This window comes from Equus caballus, chromosome 23, assembly GCF_041296265.1.
Source record: "Equus caballus isolate H_3958 breed thoroughbred chromosome 23, TB-T2T, whole genome shotgun sequence".
NCBI classification, from domain to species: domain Eukaryota; kingdom Metazoa; phylum Chordata; class Mammalia; order Perissodactyla; family Equidae; genus Equus; species Equus caballus.
This window is the reverse complement of record NC_091706.1, coordinates 37,643,657-37,653,905: the sequence shown is the minus strand read 5'-3', so window position 1 is coordinate 37,653,905 and position 10,249 is coordinate 37,643,657.

Below are 10,249 nucleotides of genomic sequence, written 5' to 3'. Positions count from 1 at the left end.
TCTGCATAGACTCTCTGCCTGGGTGTCATCACATTCCTAAGGAACTTAAAAGAACAAAGTTATAAACTTATAGCAGCTGGGAAGGGCCATAAAATCTACAGAGCATGTCTGGGTTAGTTAATCAGAGATCATCCAAAGTTACCATATGGTTTCTCTTCTACAATATGGCTTCCCTTGTGTCAACCTTGTGTTGAGCTGGTATCATACATATGTATTATATGCACAAACCCATGATCTATATTGCCATACTTTATAGGTAATTTTTAGGGTGATTTTGGCTATTTGTGATAGCCACTGACTTTAGAACCTAACTTCCATGTAAAATGCTATTCCACTATGCAGTATCCCAGGCCAACGCTATAGCTTGCTGAAAGTTTGCTCATGCAAATTCTGTTTGAACATTTCTGGTGAGAAAGAGCTCCCTGATTTAAGAGTCAACCCATTCAGTGGTTGGGCAGCCCTCATGATGAGAGAGTAGTTTCTTATGTTGGGCCAAATCAGTCCCCTGGTTCTACGACTGTACCCTCTAGAGTCACACAGAGGATGCCCTCTGCTAGAAAAGGACTTTCACTATTTGAAGACAGAGATCCTGTGTGCTCGTAAGTCATCTTTTTTCCAAAGCAAAGATTCTCTGGTTTCTTCAACCGTTTTCATACATTCTTCTGCATACCTAGTTTTAGGACAACCTTATCAGCATTGTCGATATTTAACGTCCCTTGTAAAGTGCAGCACCAAGAACCCAATACTATACTCCAAGAGTGCTTAAGCAATTATAGCGCTTACATTTCCTGGCTTGACATAATCCTCATTAATCCAATCATCCAGCAATTATACTTTTTTAGCTGAATTATAATTCCTTTGCCTTTTCATGGATCAAGAAAATGCACTGGGCGGACACATGCTCCTTGGGTGGCCAGCATCTATCTCCCTTTCTCCTGGTAACTGCATCATGCCAGACACTTCCCCAATCTCAGCCTCTATACCCACAGATGGGAACATAAGCCAGACTGAACAATCAGAGCATTCTATTCCCCTCCTCAAAGTGATTGGATCTTTTGTTTAAACTATTGAGAAAGAGGGGCTCTCTTTCCACTGGAGTTGCAATGCTGATATAAGAGCTTTGAATTACTGATGAATGAAGCCAACATGGAGGAAAGCACAACAGAGAGAGAGAGACTGAGTCTTTGTGACGTCATTTAAGTCCAGCTTCCAACTCTGCCTGAAGCCAACTCTAACCTGGACTTTTCAGTTATGTACTTGAAACTGCTATTTTTTGTTTGTTTAATCTGATTTATCTTTAGTCAAAAGAATTCTAATTAATATACTTGTTTTCTATTCAGTGGTATGGTAGTAAATGTTTAACAATCAGTTCTCGGGAGGAGGGGAAAGGAAAGGCCCTAATTTGTAGTGCTTGCTAATTTCTGTAGCCAGAATACCCCACCAGGACCAATTACAAGCTAACAAGATGGTGTCAGCCTGCCTCCAAATTTTCTGAAAATTTAACGATCAATTTTCACAAGCCAGCTTTAGTACACTACTGCTTCTATGTCTTTACTCAAGTTATTAATAGACAGTTTGATCAAGACTGAGACAAAGGTCAAGCTCAGAAGCCAACTAAAGAACAGTCCGCTGTTGCCCATGTGGATACGGAAGCACTCTTTGGGCAAGACCAAGAAGCTACAAATTTAACTCTTTTTTACTAACATTTGGCCCATGTTTCTACTTTGTCCAATATCATGGGAGAATGTCAGAAATTTGCTAATGGCAAGTCCTTTGCATCCTTGCATCCCTCTCCTTTGTCAGTCCAGTCACCATGAGAAATGAAGTCTCCTTGTCCTAGCTTGCTCTTAACTCATGCTGCCTCCTGAAGATCATGCTTTCCACTGTAAACGGCAAACCACCTGTTAAATACTCTGGGCTAGGATTTTTATGGCTTGCCAATGGTGTATTGTTTCTGGAATCTATCTTTCTCTGCACTTGGAAACCTTGAACATTGCCTGTGTGCAATCTTTCTTCAGTTTCACAGATTATTTTGGGTATGTGCCATGGGAGAAATCAGAAATGATGAGAGCTGGAATTTTGTCTAACCTTTGTCACTTTCATTTTTGTAATTTTGCCAACATCTATTTTCCCTCCAACAGATCTGCAATTTCTTGTGGGTCTAAAGGCCTGCCTTATGTAAAGAAACTAGAGTTCTTTTCTAAGCTGTTCTCCAATCTTGAGATTTGTATCTCTTTTAATACTATTTGCTGCAACCATTTTGATAAGATGCATACTCCCACTGGTAGAGTTTAGGTTTCTCTCTCCTTTTGCTTCACCCAAATGGTCTTCTATTTCAGGCCCATGGATTTCCAACTAAGACTATACCTCTTAACATTTCAACTGACTCCCCTTTCCCTTCTACTAGATATTTCTTTTGAATGATTCAACTTCCCATTGAGTCATACTTTAGGTGAGATCCTCGACCCACCAAGTTTCCTTGATACCTGAAGACCATAGTTCTCTTTTTGGATTAAAATTCCATGTTTGCTCTGATCATTCCTACTTTTTTATGCATCAATATAAAGACCTCTGAGGTCAAAAGCACTACAGCTAAACCCATTCTCTGTGGTTTCCTAATGAGAATTACTGCCATTTTATCTAGTCATTTTTTTTTTTTTGAGGAAGATTAGCCCTGAGCTAACATGTGCCACCAATCCTCTTTTTGCTGAGGAAGGCTGGCCCTGAGCTAATATCTGTGCCCATCTTCCTCTACTTTATATGTGGGATGCCTGCCACAGCATGGTTTGACAAGCAGTGCATAAGTCCACACCCAGGATCCAAACCGGTGAACCCCAGGCTACTGAAGTGGAGAGTGTGAACTTAACCACTGCACCACCGGGCCAGCCCCTATCTAGTCATTTTTATTTCTTGCTTTCATCTTTCAGTTTAAGGAACTCTTTCTTGGGTTAGAAGTCATGAACTGGCAAATGTGTTCTACCTGATCCTCTGATGGTGGTGATACACCCACACCCCTGGCCTGGGACTCAGTACTCTCCTGGCTTTGCCATGGCCTTGATCGCCAAAATCTTGTTCCTGAACATCATCTACACAGCTAGCTCTTCACTTCCCAAATCCTCCTTACTCCGGCTGTCCTTGGGGAAGAGGATATGAAAGTAAGACCTATGCAACCAAGTCTCATAGTTGCCAAACCAGGAAGCAACAGGGCACAATGGCTATAGCATTCAAAAGGGAGTCATTATTCTTGGGTTCTAGTTCCACCTTGGCTGCTTGCTGACTCTGTGACTGTGGACAAGCTATTTTAATCCTCTGGGCTTTGCTTTTCTCATCTGATGGGTGAAAATAGTAATGTCTGCCCTGCTCATATATCAGAGCTGTGTTCAGAATGAAATGAGATGATGTATGAAAGTGTTTGTGAATTGAACATTACACACAGGTGGTAGGTAACATTACCAAGGTTTCTTGTGAGATGTAGGATGTAAAATTGAACCAGATCTGTGGAATTTCAACATATCATCCACTCATGATCAGAAGGTCCTATTTCACTGATTCAACATCACAGTGGAAGGCTGAACTCGTTAATCTTCATTTGATCTTTAGTTGGCATCTGTACTAGTAAAAGCACCCAACCACACACAGAACAAAGGTGCCTTTGGCCCGGTGGACTTGGTTTTACTTTTAGACAAGCCTAAATGAAGCAGTGCCCACTGATAAACATTGCAATTAACTGCCTCGCTATCACTTTAAACAAATCTTTCTCTCCATTCCTGGTCCCTGGGAAGAGGAGGAGGAGGGGGAAAGATAAAAATATTGGCTTGTTTTCATGTTGATAATTTACAAGTGATGAAATTAATTGCTGCCCTTATCAGTGAACTGTGTCGAAGGACTGTTTAGAATCCACTGGATACTCATAAAGTCTCAAGGAAGAGAGAGAGCTGCCAGACTTGGGCCTGGCCTACGCCAGAATTCCTTACCAAATTTGAAATAAAAACCGTGGGGAACAGGCTTTTACAAGGGATTTACAAGTTAAAGCAATATAATTTAAAAGTCATTGATTACATGTGAATATTATTTTGTGAATAATAACAGGAAGACAAATGATTGTCAAAAAATCATGGGGCATGGCATCAGTGTGTGTGCCCCGCGCCCCGACTCCTAACCAAAGGCACTTCAGCGGCTCTGAACTCACTGACCATCACCGATCTGTCGTCAGATCTTCCTCAACAGCATATGTCATTTTGCTACCTAGACCACCAACATCTAGTAAGTACAAAAGCCTTAAAGCAAATCTAGAGAGGGGAAAACCTTCTGCACCACACCAAGTTAACACACCCTTCCAGCTCTTGTTCACATGCATAGATATCTCCCACACCGTGGAAATAAATTTGAGCAACATTGTAGGAAAAAGTTTTTTCCTAGACAAATTAAACCTGTCATCAGAGTAGATAAGAAGTCTAATTTCAGTCCCTATCAGGGCTCTTTGACTTCCAACCCATGAGTTCACATAAGAATCCTTGATAAACCTGGGGCCAGACTACGGGAGGAGTCTGGTCCTAGGTCTGTGTTGGTCACCCTCATTGCCAGTGGTGCTATAGAGCTGGTCCTCTGCCCTCTGATGGGCATGCCTCTCTGCAGTCTTCCACTCTGATCTTATTTTTTTTTTTTTCAGGAAGATTAGCCCTGAGCTAACTGCTGCCAATCCTCCTCTTTTCGCTGAGGAAGACTGGCCCTGAGCTAACATCCATGCCCATCTTCCTCTACTTTATATGTGGGATGCCTGCCACAGCATGGTGTGCCAAGCGGTGACATGTCCGCACCTGGGATCCGAACCAGTGAACCCCAGGCTGCCGAAGCAGAACATGCACACTTAACCACTGTGCCACCGGGCCAGCCCCTCCACTCTGATCTTGAATGCTGCTTCCAAGCTGCAGTGCCTAGGGTCTACAAATGCCCTCCATCAGGGACACTGGGGGCAGGTAGTGACTTTTGGAAACACAGGATTCGTGCTCTCTTCTCAGGCTCAGGAAGTCATCATCACTGCACCAGACTAAGTCAGCTCCACCTCTTTAGCTCAAAGCACCAGGTTTCATCCACTTTCTCTTTGGTTCCTAACATATTCCCACCCCCTCAACTTCCAAATAAAAATAGTGTAATCTTTGGATAATTCTTGGTTTTGATCCTGAAATACCAAAGTCATAAGTAACCCACGGTGGTGAGAGAATCAAAACTACCAAAACCAAAGAAGCAACAACAGAAAACAAAAATTTGGTTATCCTTCTTTGGAGGAGAGAAGGAGTGGTACAAATTACTTTTTCATTCTAACGGTCTCCTACATTAGCAAAAATAAGTTCTAGCCAAAAAAAGTATATATCAAAAAAAGTTATTCTGTCATATACAAATAAGCACAAAAATGCAGACCTAACATTTGGTGCCCTGCCTAACAGTTTGAGAAATGAGGCAAGATAGAAAAACTGTAGAGAGAGGCGAGCTTGTGGCCAAATCTGGGCCACAGGGAGGCATGACCTTGGTGATGTCATGAAAGTTCATGGATTGTCAGCCTTATAAACTCTGAATCATAATTCTGTCATCATCCAGAGGGTGGTTCATCCTTCAGACTGACTTGTTAACCAAGCTCACAGAGCCCAGTGCATAAACCAGAATGTCGACTTACTGATTTGTATCTTGAATGTGTAACTGTCAAGCAGATCTAAGCTTGTGTTAAGTCGCTTAATGAAGATTCATCAATGTGCACCACGCATTGTGAATACGGCAGCGAACAAGACAAACACCATCCCTACTCTTGCATGGTTAGCATCTGTTGGGCTGTTCCTTCTCTCTGTAGAAAAATCACACAAAGAGCCAATTTATGATCAGAAAGCTGCTTTGTGAGCCTGAAATCAAAGCAAAGGTGGTCAGGCATGAGACCTTAGATGGCTAGTGGTGTCCTATCCTGGCAGTCCAAGAGGGTACACTGGTCCAAATGGAGGTCTATGGGTCAAGACCCTTTCCTCTGGAAAAGGCTAGAAACGGTGTCTAATTTGGGGGCCCAAATCTCTTTTTATGAACTCCATCCAGACATCTCACTTTTTAAGAATACATTTTAAAAGTTTAAAGAATAAAGTAATAATCATCCACATTCCTACCACTCAGATTAACCACTTGGCGCATTTATTTCCAGGCTTTTCTTCTTTTCAAAAGAAAATCATTGTATTGTTTTGGTAAAAAATGACACTTGCTCTATAATTCAGAGAAGTGCTAAGATGAATGAACAATCACCCAAAATAGCCACCCAGAAATAGCCACGGATATTAGTTTTCCTATGAACACACGTGGTCTGAGAAAAAAGTAGATAGATTGGGTGGTAATACTCATTAAAAAAATGAAGTCACACTATACATATTATCTTTGGATGAAAAGGATTAAATTTAAGTTTAAATTAACAGCAGAATAGGAATAAGTAAAAATAAAGTTTTACTTTGTATTTTTAACTACAAGAAGTAGTATTTCTTAAAAGATCATCTAAGTTTTAAAAAAGTTGTTATAAGAAACATTAAGAATTCAGAGGTATTTTTTTGTTTGTATGTCAGTTTTAAGCAGTGCTGATCACTTCCCTTTACGAAACATAACATTTGAATCTCCCTGTCTCCAGACTTCTGATATTGTTACATCTGTTTGTTTATATAGGATGTATGTTTGCATGAATGTTTGTATTTAATGACCAGCTTTATAACTCACCTTCTGTCTGTCTGTCGCATTACTCCCATGACTATTTGGTATTAGATTCAGATTTAATTTGATTTAGTGTCTAGTCCTTTTGTTTTTGCATCTTCCTTTCTGAGTTCTTTCTTCTGAATTCTTAATCAGCTGGGTACTGGTACTGTATTTCCTTATTTCTTTCATATATTAAGATGTTTACCTGTTGCCTTTATATTTGAATCACATCCTGACTGGGTATAATATCATTGGATCGCACTTTCTTTTCCGCAAATCTTTGTAAAAACTACTTCCCTGTCTTCCAGCATTAAAATTGTGCTGCAGAGAAGTCTAGAGCCAGGTTGAATTTCAACCTTTGTGGGTGATTTGTCGTTCTTTATTTCTGATGCTCAATGGCTTAAGTAGGCTATATCCAGAATTTCCTTAATTACAGCGTGCCCCGTTGATCTGAAGATTGAGTTTTATTTATTTCTTATCTTATTTTTTAAATACATCTTCTGTTCCATGTATTGGATTTTCCATTTCAGAGAACCAGTATCTTAATGTTGGATCACCTTTGTCCGTCTTTATATCATTAGCTTCTAATTGACTTCTATTTATAAAATGCACTCACTATAATTATCTCAAATCTTTCCTCTCGTTTTCAGCGTTGTCTGTTTAATTCCTACTAATCCTACTTTATTAGCTCTGTAGTAGGTTTGGGCTTAATGTGTTTGTTGTCTTATTCAGTATTGTTATAATCTTCCTTTTCATGTCATTCATCTCATTTTTAGGCTCTTCTATAGGTGAATAAGTGAGTACCATTATGAACGTTTATTCCCCCATATAACAGTGAGGAGTGGATTCTCCTCTGGAGCCTCTGGAAGGAGCACAGCTCTGTGAACACTTTGCTTTTAACCCAGTGAAAACTCTCTCAGACTTCTGACCTCGTGCACTGTAAGATAACAGATTCATCTTGTTTTAAGTCACTAAATTTTTGGTAATTCATCAGCAGTAATAGGAAGCTAATATGCTATTCATTTGCTCATTCTCAGATTTTAGGGTATTTGTGAGAATTCTCAGGATTTTGTAAAGTCACCAGCACAACTTTTGGAATTGTAGGGATCTGGTTAAAAGTGGGGCCCTTCTGAGCTGCTCCACATGGTAGCATTTTCGTTTTACTATCGTGGCTCCCAGCTTGTAAAGTTCGTTGCATTGTGTATGCCCCTCTTCTTGTTAGATTGCTATTGATTTGTTTTGGGTTGGGTTAGCCCATTTTTTTGCTCATTTATCAAGTTTATTTGGGGAGGGAATATTTGCAATTCAGTTTCAGTCTGCTCTCTTAACCCAAAACCCCTTCACAGACTGAATTCCAATATATTAATATCATAGTCAAACTGCAGCCCTTTTCTTTCTTTTTTCTTTTTTTTTTTTAAAGATTTTATTTTTCCTTTTTCTCCCCAAAGTCCCCTGGTACATAGTTGTAAATTTTTTGTTGTGGGTCTTTCTAGTTGTGGCATGTGGGATGCCACCTCAGCATGGCCTGATGAGCAGTGCCGTGTCCGCACTCAGGATCTGAACCAGCGAAACCCTGGGCTGCCAAAGTGGAGCGCTCAAACTTAACCACTCGGCCATGGGGCCAGCCCCAGCCCTTTTCTTTCTGTTCTATGAAATTAACCATATGGTTTCTTTTCTTCAAATTATCACTCCCCCAAATATATCAGGATTTTCAGAAGCCTTTTCTCCTAACCTTGAATTGTCACATCATGGACTTTCTGTCATGGGAACATTTAACACCTTGAAATCGAGTGTGAGAGCCCTCAGGAAGGTGTGTGTCCAGGGCTAGAAGGCTCCAAGACATGTTGCTTGGTTTAGGTGTGGCAGTTTCCACCCTTACTCAAATTAATTTTTCACTATTTATGCTAACTTTTCATACTCTGTATGTTTATAATTCTTTTTTTTTCCCCCAGCAGAAAAAGCTCAGAATGGGAAAGGGAAGGAAGCGATTAGAAGTCTTAGTCTCTTTTTTCTAGCTCAACAGTATTATACCATCGTCAATGGTGTTAAACTTTGGGAGTTTAATTTCTCCTTATTTATGTTCAGTCAGAGATACCTTCAGCCTGGCAATTTGAAGCAAGGTGAGTGGGTGAGCTCCCCCTGGATACTCTGAGATGGGGGCAGGTGGCCACCCTCCCCCGACCCTGCACCCCATTCAGGCTTTGAAGCCAGTAGCTCCCTCTAGCAGATAACCACTGCCTCTGTTTGATCTCCCCGCCCCTCAAAGAGAAGCAGAGGAAATCCTGGACATTCTGACACATCTTGGCCAATCAAGACACAAAATTGGTCCTCTTAGTACCAGCATCCTTTGAAACAAGCAGCATCCCTCTACCTGATCCAACTTGAGATGAGAAACTCAAGAGCCACTGACTCCATCTACTCTGGGAGCTTCAGAGGCAGCTGGGCAAATGGGTGGAGACTCGGAGTAGAAGACTGCATGTGGAAGTGTGAGTAGCCAAATCCCAATGGATGAACAAAAAAAAATCCAGGTCTTTCCATTTTGGCAGCCTGTCCTGGAATCCTAGAACCTGAGAGGCCTACTTCACATTTATGCAGATAAAATCAGAGGCCTAGAGAGAGAGGGTCTAGCCCAAGATAGCTCAACAAGTTCTGGTTGAATGTGTGGATTATAACTAGGTTTCCTGTCTCCAGGACCAGTTCTCATTCTCCCGCCAGAACTTTAGAGTTAAGAAAGGTGAAAGAAACAAGAGTAACTTTATTTTGGTAGGGGGGAGGGAAACACACAGATTCACCAATTGCTTATATTTACCCCATGTTCTTATTCTTTCTTTAAATACACTTATGGATATGCACGTTTGGGAACTATTTGAGAGTAAGTTGGAGATATGTCCCTTTATCCCTAAAAGCGTGTGTGTGTGTCTCTCTTTAGACAAGGACGTTTTCTCACATGATCATAGTACGATTCTCAAAATCAGGAAGTTTGACATAGATATAATACGATTTTCTAGTCCACAGTCCATATTCCAATTTTGTGAATTGTCCCCATAATGTTCTTTAGGGCTTCTGATTTTCTGGTCCAGAGTCTAGTCCAGAATCACATACTGCATTCAGTTGTTAGACCTATTTAGTCTCCTGTAATCTGGAATAGTTCTTCAGCATTTCTTTGCCTTTCTTGACCTTAACATTTTTTTTTAAAGATTTTATTTTTTATTTTTCCTTCTTCTCCCCAAAGCCCCCCATTACGTAGTTGTATATTTTAGTTGTAGGTCCTTCTGGGTGTGCTATGTGGGACGCCATCTCAGCATGGCTTGTTGAGTGGTTCTAGGTCCGTGCCCAGGATCCAAACCAGCGAAACCCTGGGCCGCCAAAGCACAGCGCACAAACACAACCACTCGGCCACAGGGCCAGCCCCTTGACATTTTTAAAGAGCAAAAAAGAGTTATTCTAGCATGTTCCTCCTCTCAGTTTTGCCTGATTAAATCCAAAGTTTGCATTTTGGGCAGGAATAGCACAGAAGTGATGTCTCCCAGGTACATCA